General features: G+C 46.3%; 1 protein-coding gene across 1 annotated transcript in view; it reads left to right on the top strand.

Moving 5' to 3' along the window:
• Positions 1-19,330, top strand: part of EZH1 (enhancer of zeste 1 polycomb repressive complex 2 subunit) — a 3,086,757-nt gene that overhangs the window by 1,332,298 nt on the left and 1,735,129 nt on the right. The gene's annotated exons all lie outside the window — the stretch shown is intronic.

The raw sequence follows: 19,330 nt of genomic DNA, 5'->3' as shown, positions 1-19,330 counted from the left end.
TTCACATGTATATACCTAGGTTATGTTACAACAGTTACGGGTAACTTGTTTAGACCGGGCATATGTTGGTGGCAGCTCCACTCAACAAACGTCTACTTACCACTCCCCCCAGCTAGGCCGGTGAGACATACAGACACGCAATAAAGGTAAATACAACACTGCATCCCAGACCACCGCCAGGAAACTACCAGTGGGAGAGATCTATAAGGTCTACACTTTAAACATGGACAGCGACGTCCCTTGTGGGACACCAAAAATTTGGTACATTCAGCCAATGGGGGAACACAATTACGACCAGGATGTAGCTGTACATGGAACAGTAGGTTGTGCAAGTCTGATAACACATGGGTTGACACAACGTATGACATGTATCTCGATACAGGGAGAGCGGGCTGTGTGTAGGGGTGTGTTCATATCCCACCTGCGTCCACCTGCACCCACAGTAAGGATGAGTGCTGTAGAGTAGTGGCAGGTGAGGGAACTATGGGTATGTGATTATGGGGCTAGGCATGCAGGTGTTGGCTGGCAGACACTTATTAGGACCACCCCGTGGGTGTAAGTAATATTCTGATGTGGGTATAGCAGACGCCCATACCTCCCAAACTGTAAGAGCACATCTACTGGACAGTCCGTAAACCATTGGGGGAATACATAGGGACCATATCATTGAACTGTCCCCAATTACCATGGACATCCGTGATTACGAATCAGAATTTTAACACAATCCCAACTAAACCATCCTAGAACTAGTGATATTAGGAGGAAAGGTGGCGGAATACACATAATGAATAATGACAACATGTAAGAGTCATAAACTGCATGCACCTCAGACAATGTGTATGAATACATATGTGCTCTGTGTCCGTCAGTGTGTCAGGTTAATAGCACCAACCTTCTAAATGTGGCCCTGAGGTCGTTATGCAGTTTCCCTGATTCAATGTTTAGTTTTTCCCATTTGTATGAGAGGTCTGATAGTGAAAGAAAGTGCATGTTCCGCTTACTACCTTAGAAAGTCGATAGAATAATAGGTTTGGGGTTACCACCTGTCCACCTTTGCGAGGGACACTCCCCTGTGGGCAGTTGTGTCCTGTATAATAACAGTAATTAAGGCAAATGTCCTGTGATTTAGGGCAAAGACTATCTATATTGTCTGTAGTAGTAGCATAAAACAATTATGTTCCTCTGAAACACCTAAATGTTATAGGTAACAGTATAAGCAATTATAATGCTACAAGAGTAACCTTTTATTTAGGCAAAACAGTGAAGTATACCCCCTTTCTACTGGCTGTGGGTGTGTTGCCTTGCACAGTCTGACATCTCTACATACATGTCCTATAGGGTTGCCACCTTTCCAAATGGCCAGAGTGGGACATGTTCTGTAGAAATGTCAGACATTCCAGGACTAAACATACCTACAGCCGTGCATAGTACAGGATTATACTTATTTGCGCAAATAAAAGCTTAATCTAGTTGCATTTGAATTGCTTATGCTACTTCACATAACATATAGAAGTGTCATATATAAAATAACTGTTTTATGCAATTATTAATGAAACATAGAATATAATAATGTCCTGTAATCTGGACGTGCTATTTTTTGATTATTTTCGCACTGTGCCTTGCAAAGTGGGACAGGTGGTAACCCTAAAGTCCTACCTTGGCCAGTTGAGAAGGTGGTAAGCCTATAATAGGTATGCGGTAGCATGACCTGTTCGACGGATGTGGCTACCACAACCCAACTACTCATTTGTAATGCAGGGTCTCAGTTCCCATGTATCAACCAGACGGGAGCAGAGTGTATGCAGAACACACAAATATGTTTAATTCACTGGACAGACCGCTGATTCCGTACATTCGAATGCCATGCCGTCGCCTAATGGGCAGCCATTCCCGATACTGTAGTCATGCAGTCCGATGTGATAGGCATTACAAGGTGGTTGCAGATTGTAAGAGGAACACACAATTATGAATGATTCACCGGACAGGCCGCTGATTCCGTACAGTCGAACGCCATGCGGTCGCCTAATGGGCAGCCATTCCTGATACTGTAGTCAGGAGTGGCCTTAGGTCAACTGGTGCCCTAGGCAGAGGGCACAATGGCACCCCCCACAACACCACCCAGTGCCCCCATCCTGGTCTACCTACACCAAATAAATACTGATAGTATCCCCAGTAAAGCGGCGCCCTAGGCGGCCGCTTAGTTGGCCTATGTCTAAGGCCGGCTATGACTGTAGTCATGTAGTCCGATGTGATAGGCATCACAAGGTATGCCTAAGAGGAACACACTAATATGAATGATTCTCCGGACAGGCCACTGATTTCGTACAGTTGAACGCCATGCCGTCGCCTAATAGGCAGTCGTTTCCGAGACTGTATTCATGTATTCCGATGTAATAGGCATCACAAGGTGGGAGCACATTGTATGAGGTACACACAGATATGGTTGTGTCACTGGACAAGCCGCTGATTCTGTACAGTCGAACACGATGCCGTCTCCTAATGAGTGGCCAGTCTCGATACTGGAGTCATGTAGTACGATGTAATAGGCATCACAAGGTAATATTGTGGTCCTCGCTCACACCCAGGGGTGTGAGTGGCAGATGCAAGCACCAATGCCGGTGCATTAGCAAGTGCGGGATAGAGCGGGTGTAAGCATGTTTAGCTACCAGTATGCGATTATTGCATTGGTTAAGCAATGTAGAGGCTAATCGAGCATAAGAGGCTGTAACCAGAGGATATCATACAGCGCAGTCATTCAACAGTACAGGAATGTATCCCATCATGTAGATGTGCATGTGAGTGTTTATGTCCAGCATATAGGTACATACATATATAGAGATGTATCAGGGACATACCATGTCGCAACAAAGCATTACAAACAAATTAAGCGGGGAAACACCAGTGACGCCTGTATTATGTAGTGGTGTTGCTCTGTATGATCACAAGACTCCCTCAGACAGATAAGTGTCAGTCATACACGCAGATAGTTGTACATTGGCCGTATACATCACTCTGTGCATGTAATGTACATGAACACAACAGTACCTGTCCAATCATTATGTGTGAACAGTACTCCTGCAATGTGCTGTGTGCAACATCATCATCCTGATAAAGGTAAATGGGGTAACCATAGAGGGACCGGTAGTGTTTTGTGTACAATGGGGTCGTCATCCTCACGTGTACCTGGACCATGTAGGAGTGATGTGCATACCATGACCGTGCACCTGAGGGACAGTGGTGAGGATAACAGTAGTATGTTATGATGCATATTACAAGGGTTTCATGTGCCCAGTGGGCACGTGTGTAATGGACAGCTATGTATAGGGCAGATGGTGACATAGGAGCCGAATGGCCTTATGTGTCCGTAGGTGAGGGTCAGATGTTGGGGAAGGAGTGTAGGTATGGCCGTGGAGGATACGTAGGAGCACAGAAATGACAGCATACAGGGTTGGTATATGACACGTGGGGGGGGGATACACCCTGGATGGGGATGGGTCTTCGGCATTCAAAAGCCCATGGGAACAGTGGGACGGAGGATTCCAGCCATGGGAAACTGCCACTGCACCTACACAGCTGCAAAGGAGGCAGTGTTGGGGGCTGTCTAGGAGGGGCAGCATCACCCTGTAAATGTGACACTCCGCCCTTGAACTGGCGTATCTGGCTTTGTAACCCCTTAGGGAGCCACCTACGCAACATGTCCAGGACCGCATGACAGCAGATATGTACTTGTCTGGTCCCACTCCCAAGGGGGACATGCTCCATCTTCAATGGTGGTACCACCAGAAGGTGGTGCTGAGCCAACATAGGTTGATGTTAATGGCTGGGCCCCAGATGTGCTAGTGCCTGGTGCCATGGTCAGCTGAAGTGGGACAGGAAGATCTGCCGAGACCTACCAACCCATTCAGCCTATAGTGTTGCATTTTAAACCCACATATGGCTTAGTGATAGACAACAGCATACAGGATTACCTACGACAGTATGCATAGATATCACCAGCAACCCAACACAACAGATGGTATACATTTGCAGAGGGAGCACAACACATGCATATGTACAGCATGGCAACTGTACAATGTGTAGTAAACGTGTGACCGCAGCTATGAACAGTTGCCCATCATTGGCTTGTCACTGGGAATCCCACACAGTGTCAATCATACCACTGTCTCATGTGACACATGTCCAGTCAGGGATGCGATGGCAGTAACACATCCCTGTCATCATGTACTGTCTGCAGTCCCCATACCATGCTTCTGCTGTGCGCAAGAAGTGTGTTCAGTGTGTAACACAGGAAACAAATGGTTGCACACACTGACCTGTTCACAGATGGCCGTACAGATGGGGTTCCCCCATGAACAGAGTACTGTCATGTCTGTATTTTAATATGCAGAATAGCCATTACCACACACATGTTAAACAGGCAGTAGTCTCAATGCAGCATAGCTGCACTTACATGCTGTAGTTGTGTGGCACATCACCCTCCTCTCATTAGGCTATTTCCCACTGTGGAAAATGATTGAGGTACATCCAGATATCATCTGCAATGCGGTGTCAGAACACCACATCCAGGTACCACTCACAGCGACTGTCATGGCCAGATTACAACATGTTTCCCTAGATAGTGTAATGTGTTTATCATGCGGATGGCAATGGGAACACAATCACAGCTGTACCACGTGCAATCAGCTAGAGGAGGACTGCAATAGGTGCAAAGGCCATCACCTGACTATTTCCATCTGTTACAGTACACATGCTGCTGCTGTGCAGGTGTACACCTTCACATCCACCAGAGAGTGTGTGTGCGGGACAGGCAATGTACACCAGGGAAGGGCTTGGAGACTTAACCATAAGCATCATCTGCCACACGCTGAATAGTACAGGGGCAAACCCCTGACTACTCATTACTATTACATGTGCATGACGTTACTACATGTGCCACAGAGGCGGCATGTTGCAGTGATGTAAGAACATGTGTGTAGGTGAGTGAGTGCCATCTGCAACAGATACAGTAGACATACATTAGGTGTGGCACACATGTCAGTCCACGTGAACGGATGCCATTGTCACCATAACCACACTCTAATGGACATGCATTGACATCTTTGCCAGGGTGGCAAATACACAATGTAACTACTTAGTTTGCCACACCACAGTAATGCACAGGACCACATGCACCACAGGGGATATCTGGAGGTTCTATGGGCTAGGGCACGTGAAAGTGCTTGACAACTGTTGGTATGCCAATGAGGTTTATACTGGGAGTGACTGTGGTTGGGAGCATCACAACCCACATGCAGACACAGGGTGCCAGTACTGTCATGCAGGTATGCATTGCTCCATGGGTGTGTAGTGTTTGTGCAAGATGGCTGTACAAGGCTGGGTGAGGGGTAATCCTTGCCATTGTGTCACCTGACAATGGTCTGCAATGCAGGGGTGTAGTGTCTGCAATGTCCCACACAGATGGGTACTGCATTATCTGATCTGACATCCTGGTTACCAATGTGTAGGGTCATAGCTTTGCAATGCATGCCTTGTCTGTGTTTGATAGTCCTTCACATGGACATTGCCTGGGATGTGCATGTCCCACAATACTGTACAGTGACATGTACAGGTGTACATGGTTTGGCAGACACATGTAGTGTTCACAGCCTGTTATACCCCAATATGCCAATTCTGGCTTGGTGTGGCGAAACCTGCTTATAGTGAGCAGGTCGGCCCTGCACCTGCATGGATAGAATGGACAGGTATTCTGTGGTGTCAGTGGCATGGGTCCATAAAGGGCATGTGTACAGCATTGTCTGGCCTTAGTGGATCACATATGATGGCATCACATATGTTGCAGCTATTCAGTGTGGAACATACTGAAGGCACAATGTCAGCATATGTGTGTCAATTGTACAGTTGTATAGGGTGCCATGTCCTCTGCAGGCCACTGCAGTCACACCATGTCTACTATCTGTCCTCAATGTGCATGTTACTAGCAGCATAGTGGGATATCCTAGGCAAGGTTGTATGTGCATGACACATGGGTGTGGGACACATACCGGGTACTAGTAGGGCTGCATACTTAGTTCATCAGCCCTTTTGCCAGATGTATGGGCATGGCTTGCCAACACAGTGCTGTGGCTGACTGACAGCTGTACTCCTCGTGAGGTGGCCAATGTGTCTTAAGACGGATACTGTATAGGAAAACTACAAAACCCGCTCCCAAACATGTCCAGTGGTAAGACAATCACGGCCACCTGTACACAAGCTCTGACAGACAAACACACACTTGACATGTCCTGTATATAAACCCCTACCGTATCACACTGCAGCAACACCCGTTTAGGGCACAAGCTACAGCGAATACTACAAAGCACTGTACTTGTCTCACTCAGGCAGACACACACACACACACACACACACACACACACAGTTGGCATGTCTGGGATTAGAACACCAACCTAACTACTTTACTACACTACAGCATTATGCAGTTACAGAATGCACTACTGAGATTACTGGGACACAGAACTCCCAGAGGTGTATTTGTAGATGGGTGACATCATCGGCCTTGATAACAGTGGATATAAGAAATGTATGAAGCGTGAGCAATATAAAAGCATTACTCAGGCCTCAGGCAAACAGACACACACACACACACACACACACACACACACCAAGTGTGGGACTAGAACACCGACCTAACTACTTTATTACACTACAGCATTACGCAGTTACAGAATGCGCTACCGAGATTACTGGGACACAACACTCCCAGAGGTGTATTTGTAGATGGGTGACATCATCAGCCTTGCTAACGGTGGGTATAAGAAATGTATGGAGTGTGGGCAGTCTAAAAGCAATTTAGAGTCCACCGGCAAACGGGGACAGATATGTACACACACGCCAGTGGCGGGTACGGAACACCTGCCTATTTACAGATTATTATTACAGTACTACATACTTAGGAATCGTGCCACACAGACTACATATGTCAAGGCTGTCATTATGACCGTCTGGGAATGCGGACATCAACAGGGATGCTGGCGGTTAAGATGTACATACCTTTGAACCTGTGTGTTTAAAGTAGGAATCCATCCTGACCTGGAGTATGCCCATCTGTGGAATGGACGACTACTACCACTATACAGGGTTACAATGGCCGTGCCCATACACAGAGGTACATAACCGACACAAGGTGTCACTGGGCATGCTCGCACACTTTGTAGCACAGGGCAATTCGGAATGCACTATGTGTCCATCTACACAAGGATATACTGTGCATGCTCATACACTTAGTAGCACAGGGGGCATGCTCAAACATTTAGTAGCACAGGGCTGGTCGGAATGCACTATTATGTGTCCATCTACACAAGGATATACTGGGCATGCTTATACTCCTAGTAGCACAGGGCTGACTGGGATGCACTCTGATGCTAAACATGGAGGGCCACAGTGGCCGTGCTATTACAGGTAGACGTAAAGAACACATTGTAATGGGCTCTTGTGTTAGTAGTTGTCATTGTTAGCTGGAATGCTGCTCTACATATATTTGACACCGGTCTTTTACACATCATCAGCTGTCATTCTGGGATGACATGGCTGACAGTAGGCAGGCATTTGTCACATATCACATGCATCCATGATACAAGGGAGTGTGGATATTACCCAAGTTGCATCCGCCCACACAGTGCCATTCCAAGGCAAATGTCCTAAACACAGGTTAACTCCCATACACCTACAGGACAACTGCATTGTTTTCTTATGCTAACCAGTGTTAGATGTGTAGCGCCTATATTCACAGCTGATCACTGTAGATCCAACAATGGGGAGTACTGACATCTGTGCAGTGAGGAACACCTGGCTAATGTCCCTGTAGTGCACAATAGCACTACCACCATATACATCAGAACCTTGCACTACCACCATATACCTCAGAACCAGACATGTGGGCCATAACACAGGTATGGACCGCTCCAGGTGGTGTACCCACATACAAAAAGGCCACTCACATGTGCTGACCGGTCCCCCCACGAAAGGCATCACAGATGAGCCATGTGCAGGACACAGTGTCACATGCTGTATTCTAGGATGTAAATTGTAGACACCACCATGCCCTCGGACCACCAACACACAACCATACATGTTGTATGACATAGACGAGTACACCACCATGTGACCCTTGACCTGTGTACTGTACTAAGCTCTACATCAACTGTAGAGAGTACACGTACTGACACAGTTGCATCATGTGTTATGCAATGATACCACTGTCTGTGACCAGGTCAGCTGTACACATACCAAGGGCCCTCGGTACTTTCCACCATTAGCAGATGTCTGTTGCTGTACACCAGTATACACCCTCATGTATGGATATGACATGCATGTACCTGCCCTGGGTATGTACATGCCACACACACAACATACCTGTAAATAGCATAGCTGTTGTAGTCCTTTGTGCAAACAGGTGGCTACAACCATTGCACACATGCACATGGAATGTAGGTCCATGGCTGCTGAATGCTAACAGTACATGAGGTGTGATATCAGTGTTGACAGAGGTAACATCCCCTCTGTATTGGTCACCAATCATATCATACAACAGTCCATGTGTCATGTATGTCATTACACATATCCACCAATTGTAATGCCTACAAACATGACCAAATGTCAGGATTGTAGAACCTACACACCTGTACATGTAGTGTTGTGCATTCAGATAACATGCGTGTGCAGTTGCTGATGTATGCAGGTGGCGTATATTCTAGTACATCATGCAGCTGCAATGCAGCCTCAGCATTGCCAACTGTATATGGTGATATGCTGAATGTACAGAAAGATGTACCACATGTATGGACAGATGTGTTGAAATAACTAAGTGGTGGGGCATCTTTGCAGATGGATGTTTGCTGTGGACAGTTTACAGTTGTGTCACAAGTGGTCCTACAATACCCTGTGTAACCGGTAAGCAATGGTTTCGTTAATTAAAGGACATAACACGCAACTTAGACAGTGGTCAGGGTGACAGCGAAGGTAAATCACTTGAAACCTGTTAATAGATATGACGTCCCTAGTGCATATATCAGCACTGTTGGCACAGGAAGTGTCAGTACAGTTTGTAGTGCATGCAATACTGCTGTACATCTGACATAAATAACATGAGCTAGGCAGGTCTGAGATTCACAGTACTGGCATGTGCGGTTGCGTGTGTGTCCATATATGTCACATATTGTGGGGAATACATCTCAATTGTTACTCACTCTCCTGTACACTAGTGTTCACATCTGTACAGACTGCAATGTAGAAAGCAGGACATAGGCAGGGACGTGCATCTCACACATGTGAGGTATCTGTATGTGCATGACATAGTTGTATTAATTACTGAATGCCACAGTGTGTGTATGTAGGGCTGACTACCTGTACATGTGTATTCTCTGTGGCGCATCAAGAAGGTGCACAGTACTGTAATAATGATTTGCACATAGGCAGGGGTCCTCATCCCACCAGTAGCAACTGTGTGCGAGTGTGTGTTACTGTGTTGGTGAAGCCGTGTGTGTGTGTGTGTGTGTGTGTGTGTGTGTGTTACAGTGTCACTGAATACGTGTGTCAATACCTGAGTGTGTGGGTGCAGTTGTGTGTTGGCATCCTTTCATGGGAACGTGTATTACTGATTCCCATTGAGGCATCACACTTCTCACTGGCCTCTACCCTTGTAATCAGCTAGACCACTGTCTTACCTCACCACTCCATGTAACTGTACCTGTGATATCACCCTTTATGGATGTCATATCTGTGGCCACAGTAGCTTAATACACAGCTATCATGCTCTTGGAACGGCAGACGTGTTAGTAACGTGGGACATTCTCACTGGTATGTGGCAGCTACACGGTGCATGCTGGTATATTCATACATACCTGTAAGTAGTCCACATTGACATATGGGACACTTAATCCACTGGCACGTGCAATTAGACCTGAAGAAGGACAGCAGAACATCATGACCAACATGCATTTACTGTTGTAACATATGACACATACTGTTAACAGTATTGTACACCTGTACTACATGGTATATCTGCTGCCTGTCAACATTCCTCAACATTTGTAAACTACACATATCATCCTAGTCTGTTCACCCTGTGCATCAGACCATATGAGCATGACCGTGCACTGATGGTGTGGATGTCAGGGATGCAGCACAGGCATCATCATATGCACAGGGTGTTAATGTTTTCCGGAGGCCTAGGCTGCACTGTTGTTACACAAGACACATACTGTTAACAGTATTGTACACCTGTACTACATGGTATATCTGCTGTCTGTCAACAGGCCTCAACATTTGTAAACTACACGTATCATCCTAGTCTGTTCACCCTGTGCATCAGACCATATGAGCATGTCCCTGCACCGATGGTGTGGATGTCAGGGATGCGGCACAGGCATCATCATATGCACAGGGTGTTAATGTTTGCCAGAGGCCTAGGCTGCACCATTGGATGACATCATGTGTGTGGGTTTGGGCCTTTGATCTAATTGGGCGTGTGTGGATGTTATGCCTGTGTGTGTTGCGGTGCCCTACATATGTGTCCAGTGTGTGCGTGTATGTATGCACACAGTTCTCCCATATGTCTGGCCTACACAGGGGTATTATTGACAGCTGCAGACTCTACAGGCAAGGTTTTACAGTTCATGGTGTCCGGCCATGGACATGTGACCTGTGCCTGCCAGGGGTTGCACGGGCACTACCAGACAGAGGTGCAGATTGGGTACTGTCTGATGTCACTTGTCCACTGGAACCGTGTCCCTGTTGGGACCATCCCGGGCCACGTGCAGGTGGCCTGCTGTGTCGTGGTGTGGACAGCACCGCACCAGATGCATTGCTGCTGCTACTGCCACTATGGGAACGGTCATGTGAGGTAGCTCATGCTCACAGATTGTCATGCCATGGTCAAGGACTCCAACCATGATACCCAACCGTCTATCCAAAGCATCAGCAATCTGCTGTTGAGCATTTACCATTGCCTGGATGCTGTTGTTTAAAGAACGAACAGCAGCCCTCTGTAGCCTCTGATCTTCTCTGTTGCGCCGTTCAGCATGTGCCTGTGTCTCCATTACAGCCTGAAACATGCGTCTGGTGACACCAGCTGCTGTGCTCTGTCATGCATGAGCATGTTGGCCAGAGGTCCTCCTATGAGCAGCACTGGCCACGTGCCTGTGTGGGGCACTACCAGTAGTTTGGCTGACACCATGGTGTGCAGGCACACCTTCCATAGCCCCCACACTTTCCTGTTCCAAGCTACCACGCGCCAACTGTCCTTCCTCTATGGCCACTGGTGATGGAGTATGTGCAGGTATGGGATCTGTGTGTAGGGATGAGGTGGATATAGATGGAATGGCAACCAATGGCACAGTTTCAGCCCCTGACAACTCTGCCTGTGTCCCAATCATACGTTCATCATCACTGCTAGAGTCTGTGGGGACACTAACATCTGATGTACCGCAGGAGGGCAATGCACCTACATCACCTGTGATGGCAGACAACTGTACATTACAATCTATACAATAGACACACACATATGTGATATGGCAGACGGCATGCAGCACAGACAATAATAGTGGTAGCTATCATACATCCCTAGGTTGCACCCAACAGCATGCATGTGTCATAGCAGACGGCATGCAAATTACACAATCATAGTAGTGGTTAGCATACATCCCTGTGTTACACCATGTGGACCAGCACAGGTTAACAGTACACCTGCCTGATGTGTGGCATATGACCTTGATAATCACATGTAGTATGACATCTGATCTGCTGATGTGTGCAATGACATACATACATGTTTAACACAATGGTGTCCTGTCAAATATACAGTGGAGCAATGGTGTACCGATGTCTGTCCACCCCACAGATATACTGCAAATTTAGCTGATGTGCATGGCCATTGCAGGGAATCATGAGGCGTCTCTAGTGCTATATAGTGTGAGTTACAGACAGGGTTCACAGCCATGACTGTGTTCAGATACAATACATATATACTGTGGAATGTGACCCACTTCACTGAGGTGTATACACACTAAACCATGATGTGGAAGTTGTGACACAGGTCACTGATGGGTATACGGATGACACCCCTGCACATCTGCACATATTGCTGCAGCCTGGCAACTATGGCCAGACATGGCGAACACGTCAGTTCACCATGTCCCACATGACATCTGCGTACCACACACACACACACACACACACACACACACACACACACGAGGAGCTAGTATAGCATTTATGTCCAACACCAGCAACGGGAATGTACTGTATCTGTGGCCTGATGTGGATACTGTATAGGTGACTGCTGTCATGTTGCATCACCCTCAAGATGTTCAACACATCTTATGTGGTGGATTGATGTTACGCCTACACAAGATGTGCACAGGCCTGTAGGATGTCTAGTGTTCCACATCTACATTATGACCATTATACAAAGGCCATGGTTGAACCATGTGTAGCCATTGTACGACAGGGTGTACACACAAGCAAAACACGTCTACTGTGTGTGTTGCTCCATGTCTCTGGCCATTTTCCATGGCCATGTGTGTACATGTGTTGTCCAAATTATTGTGATCGGCATCTATTTCACATGTCTGTGTTGTCCCATATGACATATATGCTCCACTGACAACAGGGTTATGCAGATAAAGGGTGGTATGTGGGATATGTTTTCAGGTTAGGTAGGCAGTGTAGCAGCCAGGCCAATAGATGTCATGGACATTTCAAGATAGCACATCACATTGTGTGACACTCATAGCAGGGCTATGATCCACACCGGTGAAACCTGTGTGCTGGCCATACTCCAGCCCACTGTGTAGTACGGTTTGTATTCACCACATGTGTAGATCAGATCTTTTGTACATCCCTAAAGTGAACAGCACCTCCACCATTGTATGCACAGCTGTCAACACATCTGGCAATAAAGTTTGTGAGGAGTCATGTTGGTCAGATGATTCATATGGTTTGCAAGTGTTGCACATAGGTAGTCATTGTGATGCATTGCAGGCCCGACATGTATATTGTGACAGGACCATTCATTATGTGTACATGTTGTGAATGGCCACATGGCAGATAGATTTGTGCATTATGGTTCCTGATAAGTAATAACACTCTCACCTGCAACGGGCTGCTGTCGCAGCGGAATGCCAGAGGCACCTAAATAGGAGTAACAGCAGTAGGAGCATAATCCACCCCTGTATAAAGGCTACAGGGAGCAATGTGCATAACACATACACCAGTACATTAGACTATACTATGGTGTATGCACATGTGTGCATACACAGAGTAGCATACTATAGTATGCGGCATGTGTGTATACATGCCTTGTATATGATGTTACATTACATATTGTACAGTGACACATGCAACTATATGGAATATAGTTGTTATAGGTGCAGTACTGACTTACCAGGCAACTCCAGGCTCAGTGGTTGAGAGACACCCACCTCTACAGTATCGGCTAAGGCTTGTGGATGTGGTTCTGCAGGTGCCCCCAGGTTGGCCAGTAGCTCTTCGGTACATGTGAGTGGGGGCTGGGTTGGTGGTCCACCAGCTGTTGCACCTTGTTCCCTGGCGATTGCATTCGCATGCTGTTTCGCCAGTCTAATGAGGTCTGTACAGTGTCTGCGCACCTGCTAATATGTGTGGTTGTGGCCACCCACATCATTAACCCTCCTTCAAAGTTCCATCCACAGGGCATCCTGCTGCTGTGCATCCTGTAGCACATGGCTGAACAGGATATCATGATTGTCGAGTAGGTATGGGATGAGGGCCTCATCCTCCAAGCGTGTAAAAGGGGGAAGCCTTGCACGCGGCATACCTGGAAGACATAATGATGGAGACAGTTCACAGTAACTCACAGAGACATACATAGCTACAGCTGAACATACATGTGTATCGCATTAATTCAGTTTAAATAGTTGTATTTGCAAACCTACACGGCACTGACGTGTTTGTGTCACACAAGTGACACTCAATGTTGAGTAGATATTATCACCATATATGTGTGTGTGTCATCTGATTACATTGCTCATACTCCATGTGGTTGCTGTCTTGATGTGGGCATGTCTATTTGCCTGTACTGGTGTTCCTACCTATCAGCATATGGCTGGATGTGTCCACATTAATGCAGTCAACCTTGATGCAGTGTATATGTCACATATAAGGACTTACACTGCCTTAACAGACATGACTTGTGACCCTGCAGACATGCTCACATAAGGTTTTACATGTATGTGTTCTGCCATATACATCTACACAGCACTATACAGTGATTCAACATCCTGCCATGTATCACCTGTGTTGCACATGTGATACACATGGGACACTGGCTAGCCAGATGGTATTTGCAGGGATGGATATGAACTATAGCATGTACAGTCAAAGTCAACTAGTGGGCTATATGCCATGGGCCATGCATGAATATAGGATGAAAGGTTACCTGGCAGTAGCCAACAGGCAGGTCTGTGGGGCCAGGTGGAGCAGTGCCACATTACTGATCCACAGGATTAATGATACATATACCATGTGTTACCATGCAGTCATCACACCTTGTCTGAGAGGGGAGTGATGTGCAGCTTTGATGGACAGGAATGCATAGTATGGCAGGACTATGTCAGGTGTATGGGACATGGATCTGTCCAGCATGTGGTAGGTGGATGTCCATGAAGTATGTGTTCGAGATCAGGATGAGTACGTGTAGCATGTCCAACATCATTGGATTGGACATGGATTTATTCAGGGTATGCATCATGCTACATAGTGGAGATGGGGAATGGAAAGGCTGGTGTAGGCCATCTGCACATGGCCAATACCTCTTAAAGGAAATATGTGATCTGATATGGGTCACTTGAGTGTTCTGTATGGCCGGACAATGATCTCTATATTCATGAATGGCACCCTGTCATTATTAGGGTTGCCACATATGACTACCTGACATGTGTGGTGACGTAGCTATCACAGGAAAGACAACTACCCAGCTGCATCCCTCACACACGTGTCCATTATGTTGACCGCTGCCTAGGTGGTAGTTCAGGGTACAGGGTTAGTAACATAGGGGTGACAGTGTGAGTCAGCTATTGCTCCTAGGTCATAGTCATTCGCATACTTCAATAGGCAGATTCTGTCTGTCTGTGAGGTATGGACCACAATGAGGGGGAACACAATTTATTAACCCTGACATACTGTAGCTGCCACTGGTGTGATGATCACATATTATTCAGACACCTTCTGTAGTGTTGGTTCTGCCAGCAGTCCTGTTGCAAAACACTCCTGTGATATAGGAATGTACATCTAGTATACTGAGTATAGGTGGTACACAGTATGGGTCATGATGTCCTATGACCTGGCAAGGTTATGATATGCAGTGTGACATCAACCATACTGTCATCTACATCTGTACTGCTGACATCACTTAAGTGATCAAGGTTAATTGGCCTTCCAGACCAGACTCAGCAGGGTAGTAGTAAAGTACTTCCCATTATCAGTGGTGTCTCCCCCTTTGTGGGTTGTGATACCTGATGGTGTGCACCATTCAGTGTGTACACAACCTGACATGGAGCTATGTTTTATATGATGTGTACATGGAGAGCATCTTGTTTTGCCATATGTGTAGGATACAACCTGTGATGTGGGCAGGTCCCATGCAGACAGCTTTTACCTCCATAGTTGTGGGTATAGGGGCCCTGTGGTGTACATGGATATATGCTTGTGTACCTGTTGGGGGGAGGGGGTTGTGTGTTTATATTATCCAAGACACTATCTGGATTGCTTATTCATGCTAAGCACTTGTTCAGGACTTGTAAACACTACGTAAGCTAATAATTACTGTAGCACTCAATCTTCCTCATTACCTACAGGTAAGGGTGAACAGGTTTTGTACATACTTTTCTCACTTGCGTAGAGTAATGTAGCTCTTGTACTCACTTTCCTTACTTATTTAGGTGAATGTAGTTCTATAGTCAGGCATGTCCAAGAGTCAACTGCCAGTGTTCTCACCTGTCTATCTGATGAATCTGGACATCTTGAGGCAATGTACACATTGCCTCATGTACACATACAAGCCTCTCTGCCTACCACCCAACACTACAACCTGTGAAAGATGCACTCATCTTGCCAAACTGGAGGTAAAAGTCTCTCCAACCAAGCCTGACCCTGACTGTCATGTGGAGAAGGTACACAGTCGCACAACACCACACTCATCACATAAGTCTCACTGAATCTACCCCACCATTAACTGGGAAAACTTCTCGTGTACCAACAAATTAGCTCAATGGTTTCTGGAATTCATAAACACCAATGCCCTGACTCAACATATCCACACACCCACCAGGGGCAACAATATCCTAGACCTAGTCATTACCAACATGACTTGACTGGTGCTCCACACGTGAAGCCAACTCCTCAGTGGTCCGATCAGACCATGTGCTGAACACCGTTGATATCCACATCCTGCACCTAACCCCCATTAAGGGAACCACAGTATAATATGTCTACAAAGCCAACTACATGCTTCTTAAGACAGACGTGGTGGACGTCATGACACCCATGCAGATGGACAGTATTCTTACAACTTCTGAATCCTACACAAATGCACTCTATAAGCACTTACAGGAGTGCATGGCTTGTGCTATCCCAAACAGAACCAGGACACTAAACTCCTAATTAACTAAACCATTATGGTGGTCGCCTGCCATAAACATATTGTACTACAGGAGGAAGACACTGTTGCAAATGAGAGTACAATACCATGCATGAATGAGATCCCTGGCCAGCCTCAGTAAGAAGGTGAGATCCCTTATAAGATCCTCCAAAGCTAGCTATGAAAACTATAATGCAATTAATACCAACAACAACCACAAAGCATTCTATAGCTATGTCACATATCTCGATGTCAACAACCAGATCTGCCCAGAGTTACAGCACAAAGGCATGAACATTACAGAAACAACTGATATTGGCAACATCCTGGCAGATCCCTCTCAAAGCTGCACACTCTAAAGGCAATATCACAGCATCCATGGGACAGGACAACATCCCAGGCTGCGTTTTACACGAACTTCAGATCGTACTGTCTCCCCATCTACGCACCATGTTCAGTAATAGCCTCACATCGGGCATAGTGCCCCCTGAATGGCACACAGCAACAGTTATCCCACTCCACAAAGGTGGAGCCACATTGGACCACAGGACGTATTTCCCTATAGGCCTGACTAGCCTGGTCTGCAAGGCTATGGTGCACATCATGGATCACTGTCACAGAGACATTAGGTACCTCCCAACCTTTGACCCCTCCCTGTTTGGCATTGTTAAGGCCAGACCATGCCTCCTAAACGTGGTGGACTTTTTGGAGACAGTTACCAAGGCATTAGATGAGGGTAAGGAGGTTCACACAGCCTACCTAGATCTCTCATGGCTTTTAACACCATTCCTCCTTCTGGTATTATCAACATGCCCATCCGCCTGAACATTAACCCCCACGTCATGTGATGGTTTGCAAAGTGGCTCACGGACAGAACCCATACAGTGGGAGTTGCATACCCTAGGTCCGACTGTATACCAGTTACAACTGGCATCCCCCAGGGCTCAGTCCTAGGACACCTCATGTTCGGTATATACTTCTATGACATACAGACAAGCACAGGAGGGCTTTGGCTGAAAAGATTTGCAGACAACTGTAAACTAGGGGACATAATTGTTTCCCCAGCTGTTACAGACACCCTCTGGAAGGGTCGCACTGAGACGGATACCTGGTGTTAATATCATGGCATCAAGCTGAATGCCTAAAAGTGCATAGTCATCCCCTTTGGATATGACTAATTACCCGCAGACTACCACATAGGTGCTAGTCCCCTACATACAAAAAAGGTAATACCGGATCCGGGAACCCCAGTAGATAGCAATCTCTCCTCCGATACCCATAATGACAAGTTGGTTAGAATATCCTTCTACATGCCCCCCCCATAATCTCTAATGGGTTCGCATCCAGATCAGAGAGGCCATTGTGACTCTACACATGTCATATTAGACCCATTAAAGGATACAACACCCCATTTGGGGTATACCTTACAAGACAACTGCAACAGCTTGGAAGACCACACCAGTACCACATCAAGAGGATTACTGACCTCAAACAGATGACCTATGCAGCCCAACCTACGAAACTCTAGCTGTACTCAGTTGCATACCACATACTCACAGGTGATCTCTGCTTGACATACAAGGCCCATGTCCAACCCTGTATTGCTGGATGTGCTCCACCTAAACAGAAGCCCCTGAGAGCCACATGCTGTAGGGATATACACCTAACCACAATGATGAGTAGGACGTGCTGGATGGATGGATTCCTGACCCGAGCACTCCCTATGCTTTGGAACATGATTCCAATGTACATCAGGCAAGGCCCCTCATGAGCACTCTTCAAGGGAAACCTTGACGTGGATGGGAGATGGACATGTACCCCGGGGATCACTGCAGTGGCTCTGCTGGACAGAGGCACAGGGAACTATTGGCTCTGCCATTCAGAGGCACAGGAAACCAACCTATGGGGGTGATGAAGTCCAACACACGCTAGCTAGGCTTACAGATACCCTTGGTAAGACAGCCTAGTACCTATCTTTGCACATATTACATATCTTATGTGCATGGATAATTAAATAGCTCTTCCATTTTACTTTGCTATCATGCTGATAAACTGTCGGCTCACTAAAAGACATATGTATCCTGTTATTGTATATTGCAAATGCCAATTGACATAACTAATGTTTTCTTAACATTACAGTAATGCTATGTAGCTTGTAATACCTATCTGCCTACAATACTGTACATTACACAGTTATTGGCACAATATCCCACAATGCAAATCATACTTGCACAGTGGCCCAACCTTCCACATGTTATTCTCTGAAATACACCCATACATATGGCTACAGTTAAAATATATCAACATATACTATCCCCTGTTATAGCACATACTTGTTGGACCAGCCCTGCCACTGACATCGGCTGGTGAGGAGTATTTCTGTTCAAAGCCCTTATATAGCATCCCTTGTAGTGTATATGGTGTTTGCCTTGTGACCTACAGCAATACACACAAATACTACAAGCGTTACTATGCTCAACAGTACATCAGTACAAGATAAATGTTTCCACTATATGGATTGCGTGCACTTTAAATACTACAGAATAGTACTGCATGCACAGACACACTGACTGTTCTACATACCTTACTAATAACCCGAGGTGTCGTTAACTGTTGATTCAATCCTTTTTGGTTTGTGGTTCAATGTTCCTTGTAACGTTC

Source organism: Protopterus annectens, chromosome 13.part0 (assembly GCF_019279795.1).
Source record: "Protopterus annectens isolate FY-2018-M chromosome 13.part0, PAN1.0, whole genome shotgun sequence".
Lineage (NCBI taxonomy): Eukaryota > Metazoa > Chordata > Ceratodontiformes > Protopteridae > Protopterus > Protopterus annectens.
The sequence above is the reverse complement of the archived record's forward strand: the minus strand, read 5'-3'. Positions and strand labels throughout refer to the sequence as shown.